The 24,961-nt window shown below is 33.6% G+C and overlaps 2 long non-coding RNA genes across 2 annotated transcripts; both read left to right on the plus strand.

The window, feature by feature from the left end:
• Nucleotides 1–16,364: 16,364 nt before the first annotated feature.
• On the plus strand, nt 16,365–22,141 carry LOC130015719 (uncharacterized). The gene is made up of 3 exons (XR_008791052.1): nt 16,365–16,782; nt 17,679–17,762; nt 21,845–22,141. It is a non-coding gene; the product is annotated as an uncharacterized LOC130015719 (long non-coding RNA).
• LOC126653599 (uncharacterized) lies at nt 20,321–21,606 on the plus strand. Its single transcript, XR_007632275.2, has 2 exons — nt 20,321–20,898; nt 21,384–21,606. It is a non-coding gene; the product is annotated as an uncharacterized LOC126653599 (long non-coding RNA).
• Nucleotides 22,142–24,961: the final 2,820 nt, after the last annotated feature.

Genomic DNA, 24,961 nt, shown 5'->3' on the forward strand with positions numbered 1-24,961 from the left:
CGAAATATATTTGTGTCAAGTGCGGTGTATAGTTAAATTCAGATTAGGAAATTTTCGTGTTAATTTCCGATTTGTGAATTTCCGATTTGTGGATTAAGGATATTGGTTATACTCATGTGTGTGTATACACTACGTTTTCTTTAAAAAGAGACTTTATCTTTTCCGATTAGATTTTTCCCAATTAATTTGGTATATTGATATAGAGGTATTATCATGTATAGAGAGATTTACATTTTAAATTTTACCCTTCTGAGAAAAGGGAAAAGTTTTGTCAAATTTGATTCGAAAGAAATAATGAATTTTTCGGTTGAACGATTTTTTTAAATTATGTTTTTGTTTAAGAGAAAAATTTGGAAACGATTTAGATTTTGGATGTTTAAAATACCAATGTGTATTTCAATGCGAATAATTTTTTTCCACGGTTTGTGTACTTTCGAAAAAGGGATAAACTTATTTTAGCAATGTTGGTTTAAAGATAACGTAAATTTGTCAGTTGAACTGTTTCATAAATTTACAAACGTATTTAAAGTAAGGGAATATTTCGAATTCAAAATGCGAATATTTTAAAAAATTTCAAGGGTTTACAAAACCGATGGTTTTTCAACAGTAAATGTATTTTTATTTTGAATACAAAAGGAAGCCTTTTTCTTGATAACAAAATCTCCAGATTAGTAGTAAACAATCTCAATCATAATGATTTCTACAATCATTCAGGAATATAACGCCACAACTAAACTGAACATCTACTGTATCTCACTTATATTACACAGCTTACAATTTTGTCGCCCACACTAAGGGTTCAACCACTGATCCGATCGATATCCAATCATTACAATAATACCATCAATCAACAAAATCGATCAACCAATCTTGGTTGTCGAAACCTATTAACCGCGATCCTCAATTCTCGAATCAACCAATTCACATATCCAATCAAACTCAAATTCACAAAATTATTCCATCAATTAACTATGACCTCGTATACAACCAGATATCACTACGATCCATACATCTCGAGCGGATTGTTAGTTATGCTCAAAATTAAACTCACGGGGTATAAAATCTTTCAATACACAAAATATTTTATATTCAAAATCTTCCACTCAATATTGATTTTTTCATTTACAAAAATCCTAGTTGATTTAAAAATAATTACAAAATTACCAAAAAATAAAAAATAATTACAAATATACGGTGTATAATGTTGGTATAATGTCAGTATATAAATAAACTAACATTATATCAACATTATACCAACATTATACAATATTATGCATACTGAGATTTTATTAATCTTAAATAAAAATTTATCAAAATTATATCAAATCGTATACTAAAAATTAAATTAATAATATACCAAAATTATATCAACAGTATACCAAGAGTATACACATCAAAATATACAGAAATTTTATTATTAGATAAAAATTACACCAACATTACACCACATCATATACTAAAAATTAAACTCACAATATATTAAAATTATACCAAAAATATATAAATTCTCTAGTTCATTACCAACTATAGTGAAAAATACATATAACATGTTATCAACTAAAAATTATATATAAAAAATTATTATCGATATACCAAAAATATCTAAAATTATACCAATAGTAAACCAAATACTATTTTTAAATTCTCTGATTTATAGTTTTAATATACCGAAATTATACCATAATTATACCGATATTATACACATCGTACTTTTGTAAATAATTTTCAGTTTTTGATAGTTTTGTAATTAATTTTAAATCAGTTGATATTTTTGTAAATAAAAAACGTTTACAGGTACTTTTGTAAATATTTTTAAAATTTTAGGTATTTTTTTCATCATCCCTTAAATCTTCACGTATTGAATATTAAAATAATAATTCAATCAAAAACAATCGAATCCAAACCAATTTAATTCAAACAATTCAATCCAAAACAATACAATTCAAACTAATTTAATCCAACCAATTCAATTCAAAACAATGCAATTCAAACCAATTATGGGATGCATTGGAATTCTAATCATAATGTATATAACATAAGTTTAATTACGATAATGCGAGTAAGTAAAATATACTCACAACTTGCTTATCCAAAACCTTCGCTTATTATAGCGTAAGCTCCCTGAGCTCCTTGTCTGCTAGTAGGTCGCCTTATCAAATAAATCTCGAGTGAGATTCTAGCTCAATAGATACTTAGACTCGAGAATGAACAAGTTCATAACTTGTCGCATTATCGACCCCGTAGTCGACTATGTTTGCTAACCGTAGAATAGTCCGACCTCTAAACGAGACCGACGTTCTTAAAGTTCAGAATGCCCTCTTCGACTTTCGTTTAGGACTCAGACTAAGTCTAGCACCCGAAGATGTCTGAAACTAGCCCTTAAGTTAACAACTTCGGCTATCCTAATTTTCAGAACTGTTACAACTTAATGTTCTGCTCTTTTTGGACAACTTAGAGTCCGAATTAGCCAAAACCTAAACCTAAACATATTTAGGCGACACTCTTAAGTTTCCGTACCAACAAAGGAAACTTAATTTGAAGCTCTATAACTCGAGATATTGACTTAGCAAAAATATCATCAAGCTTTTTATTCCTTCAAACTTAGCTCAATTCTATTCTAATTCAGCTAATTCATCACCAAATCAATGTCTAAAACTCATCAACATACATGTATCAATGGTTTAGGGTCATGGACGGATACTTCAAACCATTCATAGCCAAACATATAACTCAAATCCTTATTTAACTTAATCAAACTATCAAACACCTTATGTTCATGATCATAACCCAAACCCATAGGTAATTCATCAATAAAACACATCAATTCAAAAGCCTATGATTTCAGAATTTCTTACCCTTCATGAACACTTCATGGCCTAATGATCTTGGCCTCCAAATTACTATCCCTTTGCTCCAAATAAACTCAAGAACACATCACCTAATCATTTAAACAAAAATTCCCAAAATTCAATCTCAAAACCGAACTGAAACACTGAATAACCTAACCATAAAAACTCATCCTTACCTCAAATTGATTCCACAATAAAATAGAGGATCCTTTTCTCGTTCTGTGGCCACGAGAATCACTCAATTCCGTTAAGAATTGAGAAAGATATAATGATTTTATTTGGTATGAACTTCAAAGGGGGAAGAAACGGTTGCGGGATTTTGCTAGCTGAAATAGAATGAATTGCTGATTTTAAAACTCAATTCATTTTCCTTATATATTTATGGCAAAAGGTCTCCTTTAGTCCTTAAAGAAATCGACTCAAACCGTTTCGATTTCTAACTTAAAACTTGTCTGTTTCATCCGTCCAACGCTAAACCTTTTAGGTCTGATCAACCCCATATTATTTATTTCCAAATAAATAAAATTAATCACTTATCTTACTTAACTCAAAACGGTTAAGTTTCAGTTAAACTCAAATTTCCAAATAACCGTCGTACTAACTTTCGGAAATCCTTTTCTGATAAATACTTATTCGTTAAAATAATAACAATCTTTTGTTTAGACCATTATTATTTTTAAGTCCATATTTAAATTTTTTATGTCGGTGTCCATTTCCCGACCTATTTGGTCCAAATTAAGAAACTTTAGAACTCGTGGCATAATTTTCTTAATTCAAAATTTTGGGGATATTAAATTCATCCCACCTTATAATGAATTCGTCCTCGAATTCAAACCATTGCCAGTTACCTAAATAAACTAGCATGCGTATCCTTGTCGCATATTCATTTCTACTATTCACTTACACCCTTCTTACTAGGGTGGTTCTTCTAATGAACTCTTATTGTCGGAACCTCGTTGGTTCATAGGTTTCATGTCCGTATATCGACAATCTTTACTTAGCTCTTTCTCGTATATCTGTTCTTATTCACTTCTACTGTGTATGGTTGTATCACAGAAGAGAAGTCTGATTCCGACTTTGAACTTCTTATTCACATCTTTCGCTTATCTTGTATGGTAGTCCATACCTTGGGTACAACGTTATACCCCTTATATCCCATTTGGACTACACCTTTCCTAGGTGTATCTCTTATCTTTCAGTGTTTGTGATCTTGGATAACTGTCTTTGTTATCCCGTCTTTCATTTTACCTTATGGTAGTTGCAAACATCTTTCTAGATTGTTTGTCTTAGACTACGTTCCTTTGTATAATGCTTACTCGTGCATTGATATTCAATGTCCATTGTAAAAGAGATGACCAATCTCTTTATGAACTTTCCTAGTTCGTGCTTAGCTGGTCCGTATACGGTTCTCGTAATGATAGGACAACATGTATTGTCGCGTTGGGATTTTAATCCCGTCGTTTACTAACTTTTAGCCTTAATAGGCTCGTATCCTTTCACTTCCTTATCGTTCGTAGTCGCCCATCTTTATCCCTCGTTCGTATCCTGAAAACTATAAGGAATATGATCCCTTGATACCCACTTTGATTTATGCCTTATGACTTTAGGCATAAACTTGATTCATACCTTTCAAGTTTTCTTAAACTTGGTCTTAAAGCTGTCTTTCTAGCTCACTTTAGCTACCCAAATTGCTCATTTAAAAGCATTTTTTCACCATACAAAATTGGTATTCGTATAGTTCACAATACCTTTTCACTTTCATTTGAACTTCGGGTTGAAATTGATACCGAAGGTATCGAAAATCAACCTATAAATTGCTTCGTCAGACTATCTTTATCTATTTGCATAGACTGCCGTCAGAGTCTATGAACTAAGAATTCAGATAGTCTTTATGTGAAATACTTTCCACGTTCCTATATCTTAACCTCTTGTCAACATCTTTTGTTTAGAGTCGAACTTCTTTCGATATCTTCTTAAATACCTTTAAGTACTCATTTGTACTTCTCCCTTCCTATCGAGTATAAGTTTAATCCTTCACCTTATCTCGAGGCTTATTCTGCCTTAGATCTTATCTCGTAATATGTTATTTCTTAACACACACTCCTTGTTCTCATGTCCTTTAATCCTTTGCTTTCTACGGACTTTTGAGTTTATCGATCTCCGACGTCATTTTCCTTGACGTTTCTCCTCTTTCTCGTATTCAACCTCATCCAATCACATCAAATCACATATACCCTTCCTCGTGTCAATCACATCCAATCATATCAAATCACATCAAATTACATATATGATTGTTTTTTCCTCTTTCGCTTTCACTGAGACACTCTGATCACTCATTTCTTAATTGTTGTCTTAATAGTTAAGACTTACACGGCTCTTCCTCCAATAGCTTTACTCATCGCTTATGTTAGTTAGTAATGTCTTTTCCTTTACTACTAATCATATACTTCATGGTTTCCTGAACCTAATGAAGTTGAATGCCTGCTTGGCATTGCTCGATATGTATCGAGTCCTTTTCCACAATATACCTTAGTCCATAATCCTTTGATTTCAACTATCTTTCATTGGACTTGAAGTATCCCTTACCAATGTCCAGTGATATCCTTATCTTTATCTTACCACATTTCTCAATCATCCCAACATCTCCAACCTTACCCTTGACATAAGGTCAAAGGTTGTTTCTTTTGACCTTACTCATAGATTGCACTCTTAGTTGTGCGTACATTCATCTATCATATCCTTGCTGACATCGTATTCATTATTAAGTTGGACTTATACTCGTGCCAACTCTATCTCCCTTACTTCTATGTGTCTTATAATTACATAGAAGTTGACTCCTTTGATTACTTTCTAAGTAACGCTCTCGTTTACTTTCCTCGATTAGCTTTATCGAGTGTTACTTCATATACTTAGGTCGTTTAGACCTTCTTCATATCGACTATCTTAGTCGATCTCTTAACATCCTTTGTCCATCTTTAGTTCCTATACTCCCTTATGCTTGAATGCCTTCCTATAGGTGTCTTACTTCAAGGTCTTATTCCTTTTAGGTATACCTCATAATCATTTCTCATTTCATCCTTTACAACAACAACTTCGTGTTGTAGCTCAATCCTTTCTCGAGTCTCTCCCTTCTATTCCATTACGTCATTCACTATCTTATTGCTTACTAGCCTCATCGACTATCCTTGTTGTTTTCTTTCCTAAGTGTTCTCAATCTATACTTATGTTCCTCTTACGGCTTACGTGTTCACATATTGCGAGTTCACATCATCCTGCCCATCATTTGCATAGATCACACTCCTTGGTATCGATGTTTCCAATCATATACTACGATGTCGTTGTCCACCTCTTACTCTCGAGGTGATTTACTTTGCTCAAACAATTACTACCTTCACAGGCTCTATTGCCGTTACTCTTATTTAATTAACTGACTATTAACTTCTCGCTCCGTTTTCAAAACATTTCATATAAAAACAAAACATTTCTTTCCCATTTTCAATTTTTGGTCGACCATACTTCACACTTTTCTTGCCCGACTATCAAATACATCTTCTTTACATGTGTATTCTGCATCTACTAGCCCAAAACTTTACAGTTTCTATGCCCGGTCGTCGGAATCTCTTTCAAAAGGTTGAAATCGCTGTTTCGCAACATTTCTAACTTTCACATACCTATAGATGGAGCTTACATTGATAGTCCTAGGTTAATTAAACTATATCTGTCATATTATCATCACTTTCACTTTTGGTTTACTGCCGAAGTTTACGCAAGTTTTCCACCATTACCTTCAAAAACATTTGTCCTTTGGTTATCCGTTCGATAATCACAACGGTTAACCTTTAGGTGCCTATCTTAGGAATATCATATTCCAAAACTAATCTGATCCAACGGTTTAATTAATAGATATTAGGGTTTCCCTATACCCTGTCAGCTTTCAGGCATCATTTGAAACTCATCTCATCCATATTCATCTACTATACCTAGAATCGTGTATCTTACGCTTACCTTGAGTTTTCCTTAACTCAGGTTATACTAATCGCTAGTGAGAAGTTGTGTATTCCTAACATTTTAATCTCAGCTTAATCAGCAGGTTCTATCCTTTCTTCTTACGTGCCTAAATTATCAGGGTACAATGCTCTAGACATTTTGTCGAAAGATGTTCCTATATGTAGCTCATCGTAGCTTGGATGTACATCTCGATCCTACACAAGTTGTAGTTTGCTTAACTACAACTAGTTGTGTGATTCGTAGTCCCAATCATGTTCTCCAACTTCCATTCTTATATGCTTTTGTTGCCTTCTCGAGATTCACTTACTACTTAATCTCGAGTATTTACTATTGTTACAGAGTTCTATTCTAGGTATACTTACAATAAAAACAAATATTTTCAAAATATTTCAATCATTTGTGTGTACACTTTCAAAATGATTTGTTTAAAGTTCATTCTTAAACATCTGCATAATTGTGCATTAGGTAATGGCGTCTCATGTCTAGGCACAATTATGTTTTCCAAATCATTTAAATGAATGACCATAATAGGTCATACCATTTAGTTTTTTTTTGTAAGTTTCTTCCGGATCCTAGACTCTGTAACCAGTAAGAATTCCCCATATCACTGTGCTTCCTTGCATTCGTACTTCTTCCACAGATCGTCCTCGTACTATTGTCAAATGACTCCGAATATACTCAACGTTATTTTATGACTGCTATTCAAGCATCGATGTCGAATCGTCTAGACCACAAGCACACGCATATTACAGTCTTATATCCCAAAAGGGATGGCTGAGAACCTGTGAGACCTAAGAATACGTAAGGAGACATGGCTTGAATACTATAGCTGCAGTAGTTCTTAGTTTAACCTAGTGACAACATCAACCTAGGTATGAATAAACACAATTGACATACGAGCAATGACTGTGAATCTAAACATTACTTTGATACCAACTTTGTCACGATCCGAAATCTTGAGCCGCGACTAGCGCTAGGGAATAGGAATGGTGGTTCCAAAACCCGTAGCAAGCTTTTAAAAACACCTAAAATTCTTTTTTGCATATACAATCATTTCCAAAAATCTAACGTCCATTCATAAACAAATCTTTTTCATTAAAAGCTCCTTGAGCTTTCACGTATACAAACGTCTGTTTCAAAACAGAAAACGTTCCATAGTAACTTGGATCTTACCATGAGATGTCCCACATCCTAGCACAACCCATTCCAAAACAAAACAAACGGTTTTATAGTAGAAGTCTCAAAACACTTTTACAAATCAGAGTTATATCATACATGAAAACCGTTTAACAAACAAACATACATATGCTATGACTCGATCCTACTGCAGCTCTACTGATTAACTCCTTCTTCATGTGCATAAGGACTTCTGGAACTAAGGTAGAAGTCCGTCGTATCATAGACCATACACCTGCAACATACACTGTTGGAGGCTCAGTCGAGACTGAGTGAGTTATACGTTACGTACCCTATTATCAAAATAGCATCGCGTTATGAAAACGTTTTATGAAAACACAATCCTTTCATATATATATACTTTTACTCCACTACAAGACTGGATAAATCTCTAATTCATAAATCATACTTATTTTCACTTTACCTCACATACACACCCAACCAAAGGTTCTAGCTGTGACATGAGTAACTATAATATTCACTTATAAACGATCTACAATCGTAATCAACAGAAATAAAGAAGGCATATTCAGTATTCTAAACATCTATAAAACTCATAATAACATGAACATCATATCAATAATTGTGATATCCATCTCTGTAATAATTCACCAAACCTTAGGTATGTAACCAGGAGCATAACACTGGCTTACAGCCTAGCCAAACTCTTTCTAGGCAACCTGACGGCTAACCCTTCTACTTCATTAGCAGGCTCGGCCCTTATATTTTCACCGACCATCATTCAGTACTTAGCCCAGTGTCATGCGCCTTGACACCTAACAAAATATTCTCCCATGTGCATATCTCTATCTCAGCACATAATCACAGGTGCATATCACAACTCAGCACCTCTCACATACATCATTACTGAGTGGCATATCACCAATATAAATTACAAGCCATTTAAGCACAACCAAAATAACCATTTGGCCACAAAACCATATCTCAAAACAATTTCAACAACAAACACTTTAATGCATCATTTACCAAATCAAATGATGATCCAATAGCCAAAAAGGCATAACACATTTATCAACAATGAATTAATATATCAAGAGCATAAAAGCTTTTACAACAATAAAAAAATCATATAGAATCAAATTAACACCACTTTTATTATAAACAATATTTAGCTAAACACCTTTCAGACATATTCCAAAACATATTAATAACTCATTTTAAAAACATTAAATCTTCACATATTGAATATTAAAATAATAATTCAATCCAAAACAATCCAATCCAAACCAATTTAATCCAAAAAATTCAATCCAAAACAATACAATCCAAACCAATTTAATTCAAACAATTCAATTCAACAATCCAATCCAAAAAAATTATGTGATGCATTGGAATACTAATCATATAGTATATAACATAAGTTTAATTACGATAATGCGAGTAAGTAAAATATACTAACAACTTGCTTATCCAAAACCTTCGCTTATTATAGCGTAAGCTCCCTGAGCTCCTTGTCTGCTAGTAGGTCGCCTTATCAGACCTAGGATATTTATCAAATAAATCTCGAGTGAGATTCTAGCTCAATAGATACTTAGACTCGGAATGAACAAGTTCATAACTTGTCTTGTTATCGACCCAGTAGTCGACTATGTTTGCTAACTTTAGAATAGTTCGACCTCTAAACGAGACCGACATTCTTAAAGTTTAGAATTCCCTCTTCGACTTTCGTTTAGGTCTCATACTAAGTCTAGAACCCGAAGATGTCGGAAACTAGCCCTTAAGTTAACATCTTCGGCTATCCTAATTTTCAGAACTGTTACGCACAACTTAATGTTCTGCTCTTTTTGGACAACTTAGAGTCCGATATAGCCAAAATCTAAACCTAAACATATTTAGGCGACACTTTTAAGTTTCCGTACCAATAAAGGGAACTTAATTCGGAGCTCTATAACTCGAGATATTGACTTAGCAAAAATATCATCAAGTTTTTTATTCCTTCAAACTTAGCTCAATTATATTCTAATTCAGCTAATTCATCACCAAATCAATGTCTAAAACTCACCAATAGACATGTATCAATGGTTTAGGGTCATGGCCAGATACTTCAAAACATTCATAGCCAAACATATAACTCAAATCCTTATTTAACTTAATCAAACTATCAAACACCTTATGTTCATGATCATAACCCAAACCCATAGGTAATTCATCAATAAAACACATCAATTCAAAAGCCTATGATTTCATAAATTCTTACCCTTCATGAACACTTCATGGCCGAATGATCTTGGCCTCCAAATCACTATCACTTTGCTCCAAATAAACTCAAGAACACATCACCTAATCATTTAAACAAAATTTCCCAAAATTCAATCTCAAAACCGAACTGAAACACTGAATAACTAACCATAAACACTCATCCTTACCTAAAATTGATTCCATAATCAAATATAGGATTCTTTTCTCGGCCGCGAGAATCGCTCAATTCCGTTAAGAATTGAGAAAGATATGATGATCTGAAGATGTATTGTATGAACTTCAAAGGGGGAAGAAAGGGTTGCGGGATTTTGCTTGCTGAAATAGAATGAATTGCTGAGTTTAGAACTCCATTCATTTTTTTTATATATTTATGGCAAAAGTCTGCTTTAGTCCTTAAAGAAATCTACTGAAACCGTTTCGATTTCTAACTTAAAACTTGTTCGTTTTCGTTCGTCGAACGCTAAACCTTTTAGGTCCGATCAACCCCGTATTATTTATTTCCAAATAATAAGTTTAATCACTTATCTTACTTAAGTTTTGGCTAAAGTGCCACTTTGACTCAAAGTGGCTAAAAGCTCACTTTAACTCAAAATGGTTAAGTTTCAGCTAAACTCAAATTTCCAAATAACCGTCGTACTAACTTTGGAAATTCTTTTCCGATAAATCCTTATTCATTAATCTTTTCTTTAGACCATTATTATTTTTAAGTCCATATTTAAATTTCTTATGTTGGTGTCCATTTCCCGACCTACTTGGTCCAAATTAAGAAACTTTAGGACTCGTGGCATCATTTTTTTATTTCAAAATTTTAGGGATATTACACGTTTGGCTTAAATTGCTAAAAAAAGGTGAAACGTTTGTTTTTGTTTCGTAACGTTTGTAAACATTTGGCTTAAATCGCTAAGAAGGTAAAACGTTTGGATTGGGTTTCGCAACGTTTGTAAATCTTTGGCTTAAATAGCTAAAAGGGGAAACGTTTGGTTTGTTTCGTAACATTTGGATTGGTTTCGTAACGTTTTAATAGTTTGGCTTAAATCGCTAAAAAGGAGAAATGTTTGGATTTCTTTAGTAACGTTTGTAAATGTTTGGCTCAAATCGCTAAAAAGGTGAAACGTTTGTATTTGTTTTGTAACGTTTGTAAACGTTTGGCTTAAATCTCTAAAAATGTGAAATGTTTGGATTTGTTTCGTAACGTTTGTAAACGTTTGGCTTAAATCTCTAAAAATATGAAACGTTTGGATTTGCTTCGTAACGTTTGTAAATGTTTGGCTTAAATCGCTAAAAATGGGAAACGTTTGGATTTATTTTTTAACGTTTGTAAACGTTTAGCTTAAATCGATAAAAAGGGTGAAACGTTTGGTATTGTTTCGTAATGTTTGTAAATGTTTGGCTTAAATCACTAAAAAAGGTGAAACGTTTGGATTTTTTTCATAACATTTGTAAACGTTTGGCTTAAATCCCTAAAAAAGTTAAACCTTTGGATTTGTTTCGTAACGTTTTAAAAGTTTGGCTTGGTTTCGTAACGTTTTAAACATTTGGCTTAAATCGCTAAAAAAGGGAAACGTTTGGATTTGTTTCATAACTTTTTAAACTTTTGGCTTAAATTCGCTTAAAAGGTGAAACATTTGGATTTGTTTCGTAGCGTTTGTAAACGTTTGGCTTAAATTGCTAAAAATGTAAAATATATGGATTTGTTTCGTAACGTTTGTAAACGTTTGGCTTAAATCGCTAACAAGGGGAAATGATTGGTTTTGTTTCGTAACGTTTGTAAACGTTTGGATTCAATCGCTAAAAAGGTGATACGTTTGGATTAGTTTCGTAACATTTGTAAACGTTTTGTTTAAATCAATAAAAAGGTGGAATGTTTGCTTTAATCAGTAAAAAGGTGAAATTTTTGGATTTGTTTTGTAACGTTTTAAACGTTTGGATTGGTTTTGTAACGTTTTAAACGTTTGGCTTCAATCGCTAAAGATGTGAAACATTTGGATTTGTTTCGTAACGTTAGTAAACGTTTGGATTGGTTTTGTTATGTTTTAAACGTTTGGCTTAAATCGCGAAAAAGGTGAAACGTTTGGATTTGTTTCGTATTTGGATTGGTTTTGTAATGTTTTAAGCTTTTGGCTTAATTTGCTAAAAAGGCGAAACGTCTCGATTTATTTCGTAAAGTTTGTAAACGTTTGGCTTAAATCACTAAAAAGGTGAAACGTTTGGTTTTGTTTCGTACCGTTTGTAAACATTTGGCTTAAATCACAAAAAATGTGAAACGTTTGGATTTGTTTCATATTTGGATTGGTTTTGTAACGTTTGTAAGCGTTTGGCTTAAATCGCTAAAAAGGTGTAATGTTTGGATTTGTTTCTTAGCGTTTGTAAACGTTTGGCTTAAATCGCTAAAAATGTGAAACATTTAAATTTCTTTCGCAACGATTGAAACGTTTGGATTGGTTTCATAACGTTTTAAACGTTTGGCTTAAATCGCTAAAAAGGTGAAACGTTTGGATTTGTTTCGTAACGTTTTAAACGTTTTGATTGGTTTTGTAACGTTTTAAACTTTTGGCTTAAATCGCTAAAAAGGTGAAAAGTTTGGGTTTGTTTCGTAATGTTTTGAACTTTTGGCTTAAATCACTAAAAAGGGAAAACGTTTGGTTTTGTTTTGTAACGTTTGTAAACAATTGGCTTAAATAGCTAAAAATGTGAAACATATGGATTTGTTTAGTAACGTTTGTAAACATTTGGCCTAAATCGCTAACAAGGGGAAACGTTTGGTTTTGTTTCTTAACGTTTGTATACGTTTGGCTTGAATCGCTAAAAAGGGGAAACGTTTCAATTTGTTTCGTAACGTTTGTAAATGTTTAGCTTAAATCGCTTAAAAGGTGAAACTTTTGGTTTTGTTTTGTAACGTTTTAAACATTTGGATTGGTTTCATAACGTTTTAAACTTTTGGCTTCAATCGCTAAAAATGTGAAACGTTTGTAAACGGTAGGATTGGTTTCGTAACGTTTTAAACGTTAGCTTAAATCGCAAAAAAGGTGAAATGTTTGGATTTGTTTCGTAACGTTTAAAACGTTTGGATTGGTTTTGTAATGTTTTAAACGTTTGTAAACGTTTTAAAAATGTGAAACGTTTGTAAACGGTTGGATTGGTTTCGTAACGTTTTAAACGTTAGCTTAAATCGCTAAAAAATGTGAAATGCTTGGATTTGTTTCACAACATTTGTAAACGTTTGGCTTAAATCGCTGAAAAGGTGAAACGATTGGCTAATAATCACCCATGGACCCTCAATTTTAGGGGTACGGGCGCTAAACCCCCTGATTTTTAAAAACGGGCGCTAAACCCCCTAAGCTTTGTGTCGGCGCTCACAAAACCCCCTAAGCTCCAAATATGACGAAAATACCCCTGGCGCCGTTTTTTCAGTCAGTTCTCAGTCTTAAAAAAAAACCTGACACTGCCATATCATCTGACACGTCAGAAATATACCTGAAAAATTTCAAACACCCAAAATACCCTTACTTTAATTTAGAAAAAGACAAAAAAGAAACAAACCAACCCAATCTAATCTAACCATTTGATTAACCACAACAACCAACCCAACCAGCACTCCCACCCAACCACCGCCGCCACCCTACCACTGCCGGAAAATTTTTCCGGTCATCTTCTCCGAGCGGAAAATGACCGGAAAAATTTTCCGGTCATCCCTAAGCAAGGATCTGTTCTTGGAACAGATCCGGCGCGGATCTGTTCCAGGAACAGATCTGCGACGGGATCTGTTCTTGGAACAGATCCTTGCTGCTGTTCTTGGAACAGATCCTTGCCTGGATCTGTTCCCGGATGACCGGAAATTTTTTTCCGGTCATCTTTCACTTGAAGAAGATGACCGGAAAATTTTCCGGCAGTGATGTGGCGGAGGTGGTTGGGTTGGGGTGGTTTGGGTTAGAACAGGTGGTTGGATTTTGGGTTGAGTTTTTTTTATCAGATATTATATTTAGGGGTGTTTTGGGTATTTTTATTTTTTTTTGTCTTTTGATGACGTGTCAACTGACACATGGTGTCAGTCAATTTTTTTTTTAAAGACAGCCGCCAAATAAAAGACGGCACAAAGGGTATTTTCGTCCAAAAGGGCCATGGTGAGCGCCGACACAAAGCTTAGGGGGTTTAGCGCCCGTTTTTAAACATCAGGGGGTTTAGCGCCCGTACCCCTAAAATTGAGGGTCCAGGGGTGATTATTAGCCGAAACGATTGGATTTGTTTAGCAACGTTTATAAACGTTTCCTTTAAATCGCTAAAAATGTGAAACGTTTGGCTGAAATTGCTAAAAAGGCTAAACGTTTGGATTTATTTCGTAACGTTTTAAACGTTTTGTTGATTTTGTAACTTCTTAAACTTTTGGCTTAAATCGCTAAAAAGGTGAAACGTTTGGATTTGTTTCATTACATTTGTAAACGTTTGGCTTAAATTGCTTAAAAGGTTAAACGTGAAACGTTTGGATTTGTTTCGTAACATTTTACACGTTTGGATTGGTTTCGTAACGTTTTAAATGTTTGGCTTAAATCGCTAAAAAGATGAAACGTTTGGATTTGTTTCGTAACGTTTTAAACGTTCGGATTGGTTGCATAACGTTTTAGACCTTTGGATTTATTTTGTAACGTTTGTAAACGTCTGGATTAAATCGCTTAAAGGATTAAACGTTTGGATTTTTCCGTAACGTTTTAAACGTTTGGATTTATTTTGTAACGTTTTAAACATTTGGATTTGTTTCGTAACATTTGTAAACGTTTGACTTAAATCGCTAAAAAGGTGAAACTTTTGGTTTTGTATTGTTACCTTTGTAAACGTTTGCCTTAAATCGCTAAAAAGGGGAAACGTTTGGTTTTGTAACGTTTGGCTTAAATCGCTAAAAAGGTGAAACGTTTTGATTTGTTTCGTATCATTTGTAAACATTTGGCTTAAATCGTTAGAAAGTTGAAACTTTTGGATTAATTTCGTAACGTTTGTAAATGTTTTGGCTTAAATTACTACAAATGTGAAACGTTTGGATTTGTTTCGTATTGTTTGTAAATGTTTAGCTTAAATCGCCAAAAAGGGGGAAACATTTGGTTTTGTTTCGTAACGTTTGTAAACGTTGGGATTGGTTTCGTAACGTTTGTAAACGTTTGGCTTAAATTGCTAAAAAGGTGAAACGTTTGGATTTGTTTCGTAACGTTTGTAAATGTCTGGCTTAAATCTCTAAAAAGGTGAAATGTCTGGATTTGTTTCATAATGTTTGAAACGTTTTGATTGGTTTCGTAACATTTTAAACGTTTGGCTTAAATCGCTAAAAAGGTTAAGTGTAATAACCTAAATTTTGAGGTATTACGTGAAGTGCCATGAGGCATAATCGTAAAGATTAAGAACGAGAATATCAGATTAAGATTGGATAATAAGGACTTAGACTAAAGCGGGTCTATTGAAATTATCGTAAAATAATAATTTTAATTGAAAATTATTATGCGAGCAATTGGATTTAATCGAGATAAAAAGGAAATAAAATAAAATAAGTTGGAAAGGCAGAGCTAATAATATTCACGACAAGGTCCGTGAAATATTATTAATAAACGATTGTCAAAGTTTCATAAGTATATGAAATCGTTTTAAAAGATAGTTTGACGATTAGTTAAGAATAAGGGTTAAAATGCAAATTAGCCACTTTAAAGGACTAAAGTTGACTTTTAACCACAAACTTCCGGAGAAAGTTGTGTTTTAATCTATTTTCTTAAGATAAGAAAATAGTATCGATAAAGTGGTTATCGATAGTCATTAATATGAAAATTGGATGAAAAAGTGAGAAAAAGTGTAAGTTAGCTCAAAATGGAAATTTGAGCGTTTTTGGGCAAAATTGCTAAAATAAATTATTGGAAAGTAAAGTTATAAGATATGGAATTAAAATTACTTATTTGGAAATAAATAATACGGAATTTATCGAGAATCGAATAATTAAGCGATTAGTGGACTAAATCGGACGAAAAAAAAGTTAGAAAGTTAAGCGAAAGGAGGTGGCAACTTCAAGGACTAAAAGAGATACTTTGTCCACTTAATATCATCATTCACAAATGAATATTCATTCATTAAACACAAAAATTGCAGCAAACAAGAAGTGAATCCCGTAACTCCTCTTCCTAAAATTCTCCAAATTTCAATCTTCCATAACTTCTTCATTTCTCAATGAAATTGAGCGATTCTTGCGGCCACTGAACGAAGAAGCGATTATCTACAGCTTTATGGCATCAATTTGAGGTAAGGATCTCGAATTTTGGTCAGGGTTTCAGAGTAATATTTCGGTTTTTTCAAGTTCGATGGTGATGATGTTTATTAGTTAGGAATTGACGTTTTTACTATAAAATTGAGGAGATAAAATGATTATGGCTGAGAATTGATTTGGTTATGATGATTTGTGAAAGATTGTTCTTGGTTAGGGTTTGGAGCCAAAATTTGAAGTGTTGATGGTGATTATTGGAAGGAATTGGTTCGGTCATGAAGTAAACATGCCAACCTCAAGGTAAATTCTGAAATTTATGTAGTTTATGAAGGTTTTGGTATAGAGTTTGTGATGTTTGATTGTTGATGATCATAGGTTATAGAAATGTGTTGTGTTATTAATAAATTGGTTGAATTTTGATATGAAATGAGTTAAGGGTTTCGGCCTTAATATAGGATCAATGGTGTAAGGTTCAAATGTTAATGTTGAGCATGATTTTAAGGTATTAAAGGCTGATTGTAATTTGTTGGTGATTGATGAATGTTTGATACAAGTTTGATGATAAATGGACATAGGATTCGGATTTGAGGAGTAGTTCATGTTCAAATAAACTTGAACAGTACTTATGTCTTGTGTTTGCAAATGGTGTTGATGTTTAGAGGATCGATTATGTTGAAGTTATGGTTTGGTATCGATAGATTAGCCTCGTTACGTAATAAGTTGTGAATTGAGTCGATACGCACAAGTTTACGTTTTGCAGAAAATGTTCTGCAAAACAGCAATATTGCGAGAGCAATATCTCAAGGTGTATGAGTCCAAATCAAGTTCCGTTTGTTGATATGGAAACTTTAGGATGTTAAGTATAATTGTCTAAGTTTGAGTTTCTGTTGAATCGGACTCTAAGATGTTCATTTTGGACAGAATATTTTGTCGTACAATCTGCCCTGCACTTGTAAACAACTCCAAAGAAATAACTTATGAGCTTATTTTCGACACCTTCGGGTGCGTTTCATGGTCCGAGACCTAAAAAGAAGCTGTAGGTGATGTTCTAAAATTTAAGAATGTCAATTTTGTTTAGGGGTAGGACTATTTTAAGTAAGCGTTTTCAATAGCCGAAGTTGGCTAGAAACATAATTTTTGTTAAGTTAATAATAGCTAGAATTTTATTAATTCTTGCTATTATTATATTTGTGTAGATCGGACGAGCGAATATCGACAATGCTTGAGGCAAACAGATCGAGATATCGTCATGCTTATTTGAAGAATTTGGATAGCAAGTGGTGAGTACACTTTAAATTACTCGTTAATATTCATAAAGCCGTATATTTTAATACGACGAGCTATATGAATATATTATATCATATTATTGAAAAGTAATATATATTGTATGATTTGAAAATGCTTGTTTATCGAATTATGTTATCTTGATAACAACGTATTAAATGAAAAATATCGTAAATGCTTAAAATACCGGGGAAGGGTAAAGCAATATGAAATGCAATCAAAGATTTTAAATGACACACAAGTGTCGAAAATATAAGAGTAAAGAAATGTAGGACATTCCAATATGTACTATTAAATGAAATCAATACCATATTGTGCGTGTGTTATAAATGTATGCTCTTAGATTGTATTGTGCATGTCATAGTCCATCAAGGATCAAAAAAACCCAACATAAATCATCGAAATGATAAATACATGAGATAAGAAAAGTGTACTCTGACACATTCAATAATAAGAACTGAGATATAAGGTGGAAGTCGGTAGAATTATCCCGGGACCTGTATCTCATCCATTCTCGATGATAGTCCTCGGAACTCATATGAAATAAAAAGTAAGTGCGATACATCGAGAATCTATACGAAACAAGATCGAGACACAATGTGAACAAACACTCCTATTAAATGTCAATAAGAATTATATGAATCGACAGTTAAGTTCAAAAGACTTGCAGGGTGCAGAGTCCGAATGCAGACACGAAGGTAACTCGGTTGAACTATCTCGGGAACTGTGTCTGGTGAGTAACTCGGTCGAACTATCTCGGGACTCACAACTTGGGATTAAGTAGTGGCATGAGTAACTCGGTCGAACTATCTCGGGACTGTGCCACATGGTTGAAGGTAACTCTGTTAAACTATCTCGAGACCCAACCATAAGGATCAAGTCACAAGAGACTTGCCAATGATTTGATTCGATTTAGAATCATGATGATATAACCTAAGATTTAAGATTCGATCGAAAACTATTGCAACAAAACGAGAAAGAAAAATATCAATACCATAATAAGAAATCAAAGTTGTCAAATACGTATAAACTATATAGATTTATGAAATAAACAAAGAGATATGAAGGAAAGTAAACAGGGTATGCAATATGATTTTAAAAGAGTATTTTCTATATATAAAATGGGGTTTCAACGGTTTTAACCTTTATGTGAAATTGTGTGTAATTTGGTGAACTCACTGTGATATCCCGTATTTTTCCGTTTGGTTTCGGCGTTGTTCCGTCACCGTATTGATCGGTTTTGGTGTTCGTTGGGCTCCGTGTGTTCCATGTTATACTTTGGGTTTGATCTGTCGTTGCCGTTGGGCCTTATGCAAGTTTTTGTATTTTTATAGCTTTGTGCAGGGAGGCACGATGGAAGGCACGATGGGTCCATCGCGCCTGCCATCGTGCCCTAGGCTTATTTTCATGCTGCTGAGGAAGGCACGATGGAAGGCACGATGGGTCCATCGCGCCTCGCATCGTGCCCTAGGCATTTTTTCCATTTTTCTTAGGAAGGCACGACGGAAGGCACGATGGGTCCATCGCGCCTCCCATCGTGCCCCTCTGTCAGATTTGATATTTTGACCTATAAATAGATCATTAACTCGATCTAACCTAATTTTTTACTTTTCTAAAACCCTAGAGCCGCCCTAGCATCTGAGATACTCTATTTTCCTTCATTCCCTTTGGTTTAATCATTCGGTAAGCGATTCTAATACTCCTTTCTTCGATTAATCAATTCCTTATCGCGTATATCGGCTCTTAACTTATTCGAACCTTTTTCCAGCTTATTGTGGATATTGATTTACTGTTTCCTTTTGATTCGTACGCCGATCTCGAATCATTACGGTATGTGTTGCAATCCTTTAAGTTTTTGCGTAGAGATTCGCGTGCTAATTCGATAGATTGTGTTCTATTGTGTTGTACCTATATTGTGGATGATTTGATCTCTGAAACGCTTAGCCGAATCTGTAATAGGGTGTTTATGATTGAATTATCATGCTATAACATTTAGATTTAAATGTCAATTGTTGGGTTCAAGTGCTAGTTGATTTCGTATGTTAATTGGTTGTTAAATTGCTGTTTTAGCATTGTTATAGATGGCTGGAAATTCATGTTTTGGGGCTGATCTTATGTGTGTGAATCAATGGTATATTTTTGACATGCTTGGTAAATCATAGGTTGATTATATGGCTTATAATGCATGATTTCACCTTGTTGTTGTGTTGATTAGTTTTTAATGATCTAGTTGCTGCCCACTATTGTGTTGGGGCTGTTTTGTATCGTTCTTGACATGTTGGCATTGCTTTGTTTGTGTTTTACTCATTCGTGTTGATTATGCCTGTAGACAAGTTATTGCCATGATTTGATTATCGTTTCAAATCTGAGTTTGACGTTTAAATGGATGATTTAATCCTTTTTGGTTCATTTAAAAGAAGTTTAACATACTTGTGTTAGTATGATGTATAAATTATTGTAAATCTTGATTGGGCATGTTTAATGTTAGAGGGCATGCTAAGGTGATTGTATATTTTATGTTGGCCGTTTGAACATGTTTTCCCATTGAGGACTTTTGTCGAGAACCTTATGAGCGTTATGATATTTTGGTTATTGAGTTCTTATTGAGTTCCTTGTTTTCAAAATGGATTTCATAGTTTATCAAAAGATGACCTAAATATTAAACTCTGGTTTTACTCTGGTTGGATTTTGGTTCGGGTTAGACTTGGGTCGCCCGATTTGTGAGAAGACGCCTTGCAATTGTTGTAACTTGGCTGACTCACCATGTTGGTTTTAAACTTGGTTTATGGATTTAACTAAGTTATCTGAAATGGATTTTCGGATCATGTTTCAAAGTGGGAACTTAATTTGACTTAACTGATTGTATGACTTTGGTGACAGTCCGAGTAAGTATGATTATTCCACGTTAGTTTATGCTTTGGCATTTTGACTATATATGTATAATGGCGTTATGATGGTTTATACGTTGGCTTGATTGATATATGTGCTAGTCGTATGTGGTGTCTAGTACTCTCTAGAGTTAGGGGATGATATTAATTATTATATATATTTTCTTAGACCCGTCGACTGCTCGTGCTTCGGAGTCGGATCAGGTTTAGTTGCTTGTCAAGTTTTCACGTGGATTTGCAAGCAGTGAGTTTGTACTTACTATTTACCGCTTTATTAAGTAAATTGTTATTTTAATAATAAATATATATACTGTACGTATATTTCGAACTGGTTTTATATTATGGCTTCTAGTTGGAACATGCTACCTAATGGGCATCATTAGGACTGCGTGCGCACCGGTAATGATCTGGGAAAGGTATTTATGGTAATGTGGTAACTCGGTGTGAGCATAGCTCTCGGGACCAAGTAGAGTAACTCGGTGAAGCTCAGCTCTCGGGACTCTGGTATAAGTGTGGTCAGTGGTAACTCGGTGTAGCTCAGCTCTCGGGACCAGACCTATTGGATTATGTTTATTATTTAGAATTGTGGATTAGGGTTCCAACTATTATCTGTAATATCGTTATTAAATGTTTTAAACGGTTTTAAAAGGTTTTCCACTTAATAAATGTAGATAGTGGTATAAACTCATCTCAGTATATCTGACCCCGTTGTTTTCCCAATTTTCCCAGGGTTATGATCTGAGAGAGTCTGGTGATCTCCGCATTTACTTTTCTTCGGAGGTTCCATTTATTTTTGATAAACTGTAAAACTGTTTTATTCTTAGACCGCAGTAGTAACTAGACGTCTTTATTATTACTGTATATTTTGTCGGATTGGTTCGACTGGTTATATTGCTTTGGCATGATTATAATACTTACATTGATTTATGATAAATCTATATTAGTCTCGGAATTGGCTAAGCATGTTATATTAATTGTGGAATATTATAACTGCTAGATTTAGGTTGAAGTCTCGGTTGCCCCCGAGCATTGGTTTTCTGCAGGTTTATGTGTTTATATGTTAATTGAAAGGCTAGCTACGGGTTTTGGTACTACATTACCCATACCCTAGCGCCGGTCGCGATTCATGAAAATGGGTCGTGACACTCACTCAGTTTTATACTGACCCCGTTGCTCCTCCCATTTTTCAGGGATAGTATGATATGATTTGAAGAGTCAAGCTTCCGAAGTTTTAATTCTCGAAAGTCATTTGCACAAGAAGTAAAAGAAGGTTTTCATTCTAGCGGTCCGCAGTAGTCTAGATGTTTTTGTCTATGTATTTGTATAACGCATTTTAACTCTGATGTTTTTGTAAAATGGGGTCACATGTTTTTGATATATGAAATATGATTTGATTTGCGAAAAATTTACACAGGTTTTAGGCTTGCTACGGGTTTCGGAGCTACCACTCCCATTCCCTAGCGCCGGTCGCGACTCATAAATTTGGGTTGTGACATTAAGGGTTTGGATTTGTTTCGTAAAGTTTTAAATGTTTGGATTGGTTTTGTAACGTTTTAAGCTTTGGGCTTAAATCGCTAAAAACGTGACACGTTTGGATTTAATTTGTAACGTTTGTAAATGTCTGGCTTAAATCGCTAAAAATGGGAAACGTTTGGATTTGTTTCGTAATGATTGAAACATTTGGATTGGTTTCATAACGTTTTAAACGTTGTGCTTAAATCGCTAAAAACGTGAAACAATTGGATTTGTTTCGTAACATTTTAAACATTTTGATTGGTTTTGTAACGTTTTGAAACTTTTGGTTTAAATCGCTAAAAAGGTGCAACGTTTGGATTTTTTCGTAACGTTTTAAACTTTTGGCTTAATCGCTAAAAAGGTGAAACGTTTGGTTTTGTTTCGTAAAATTTGTAAACGTTTTGCTTAAATTGCTAAAAAAGTTAAACATATGGATTTGTTTCGTAACGTTTGTAAACGTTTGGCTTAAATCGCTAACAAGGTGAAAAGTTTGGTTTTGTTCCGTAACGTTTGTAAACATTTGGCTTAAATCACTAAAAAGGTCAAACGTTTGTAAACGTTTGGCTTAAACCGCTAAAAAGGTGAAACGTTTGGATTTGTTTTGTAACGTTTTTAAACGTTTGGATTGGTTTCGTAACGTTTTAAACTTTTGTCTTAATTTTCTAAAAATGTAAACGTTTTTATTTGTTTCGTAACGTTTGTAAGCGTTTGGATTGGTTTCGTAACGTTTTAAATGTTTGGCTTAAATCGCTCAAAAGGTGAAACGTTTGGATTGGTTTTGTAACGTTTGAAACTTTTGGCTTAAATCGCTAAAAAGGTGAAACATTTGGATTTGTTTCGTAACGTTTGTAAATGTTTGGCTTAAATCGCTAAAAAGGCGAAACGTTTGGATTTGTTTTGTAATGTTCGTAAACGTTTGGCTTAAATCGCTAAAAATGTGAAACATTTGGAATTGTTTCTTAACGTTTGAAACGTTTGGATTGGTTTCGTACGTTTTAAACATTTGGTTTAAATCGCTAAAAAGGTGAAACGTTTAGATTTGTTTCTTAATTTTTTAAACGGTTTTGTAATGTCTTAAACTTCTGGCTTAAATCGCTAAAAAGTTGAAACGTTTGGATTTTTTCGTAACATTTGTAAACGTTTGGCTTAAATCGCTAAAAGGTGAAACATGAAGCATTTGGATTTGTTTTGTAACATTTAAACGTTTGGATTGGTTTCGTAACGTTTTAAACGTTTTGATTGGTTTCGTAACGTTTTAAACGTTTAGATTTTTTTCGTAATGTTTGTAAATGTTTGGATTAAATCGTTAAAAGGGTGAAACGTTTGGATTTGTTTCGTTACATTTGAAACGTTTGGATTTGTTTCATTACGTTTTAAATGTTTGGATTCGTTTCGTAACGTTTGTAAACGTTTGGCTTAATTCGCTAAAAAGGTGAAACGTTTGGTTTTGTTTCGTAACGTTTGTAAACGTTTGGTTGAAATCGCTAAAAACGGGAAACATTTGGTTTTGTTTCGTAACGTTTTAAATGTTTGGCTTAAATCGCTTAAATGGTGAAACGTTTGAATCTGTTTCATAACATTTTATACGTTTGGCTTAAATCGCTAAAAAGGTGAAACGTTTAGTTTTGTTTCGTAATGTTTTAAACGTTTGGACTGGTTTTGTAACGTTTGCAAACGTTTGGATTGGTTTTATAACGTTTTACATGTTTGGCTTAAATCGTTAAAAAGGTGAAACGTTTGGATTTGTTTCGTAACGTTTTAAACGTTTGGATTGGTTTCTAAACGTTTTAATCGTTTGGCTTAAATTGATAAAAAGGTGAAATATTTGGATTTGTTTCGTAACGTTTATAAACGTTTAGATTGGTTTCGTAACGTTTTATAACGTTTTGCTTCAATTGCTAAAAGGTGAAACGTTTGAATTTGTTTCGTAACGTTTTTAAACGTTTGAATTAAAACGCTAAAAAGGTGAAACATTTGGTTTTGTTTCATAGCGTTTGTGAACATTTGTCTTGAATCGCTAAAAAGGTGAAACGTTTCGATTTGTTTTATAACATTTTAAACATTTGGATTGGTTTCTTAACGTTTTAAACATTTGGCTTAAATCGCTAAAAATGTGAAACGTTTGGATTTGTTTCGTAATCTTTGTAAACGTTCGGATGGGTTTGGTAACGTTTTAAATGTTTGGCTTAAATCGCTAAAAAGGTGAAACGTTTGGATTTGTTTCGTAACGTTTTAAACATTTGGATTGGTTTTGTATCGTTTTAAACTTTTGGCTTAAATCGCTAAAAAGGTGAAAAGTTTGGATTTGTTTCATAACATTTGTAAACGTTTGGCTTAAATCGCTAAAAGGTGAAACATGAAACATTTGGATTTGTTTTATAACATTTAAACGTTTGGATTTATTTTGTAACGTTTTAAATGTTTGGCTTTAATCGCTAAAAAGGTAAAACGTTTGGATTTGTTTCATAACGTTTAAAACGTTTAGATTGGTTTCGTAACGTTTTAAACGTTTGGATTTTTTTCGTAACGCTTGTAAACGTTTGGCTTAAATCGCTAAAAGGGTGAAACGTTTGGATTTGTTTCGTAACATTGGAAACATTTGGATTTGTTTCATTACATTTTAAATGTTTGGATTCGTTTAGTAACATTTGTAAACGTTTGGCATAATTCACTAAAAAGGTGAAACGCTTGGTTTTGTTTCGTAACGTTTGTAACCGTTTGGTTTAAATCGCTAAAAACGGTAAACATTTGTTTTTGTTTCGTAATGTTTGTAAACGTTTGGCTTAAATTGA

This window comes from Mercurialis annua, linkage group LG6, assembly GCF_937616625.2.
Source record: "Mercurialis annua linkage group LG6, ddMerAnnu1.2, whole genome shotgun sequence".
Lineage (NCBI taxonomy): Eukaryota > Viridiplantae > Streptophyta > Magnoliopsida > Malpighiales > Euphorbiaceae > Mercurialis > Mercurialis annua.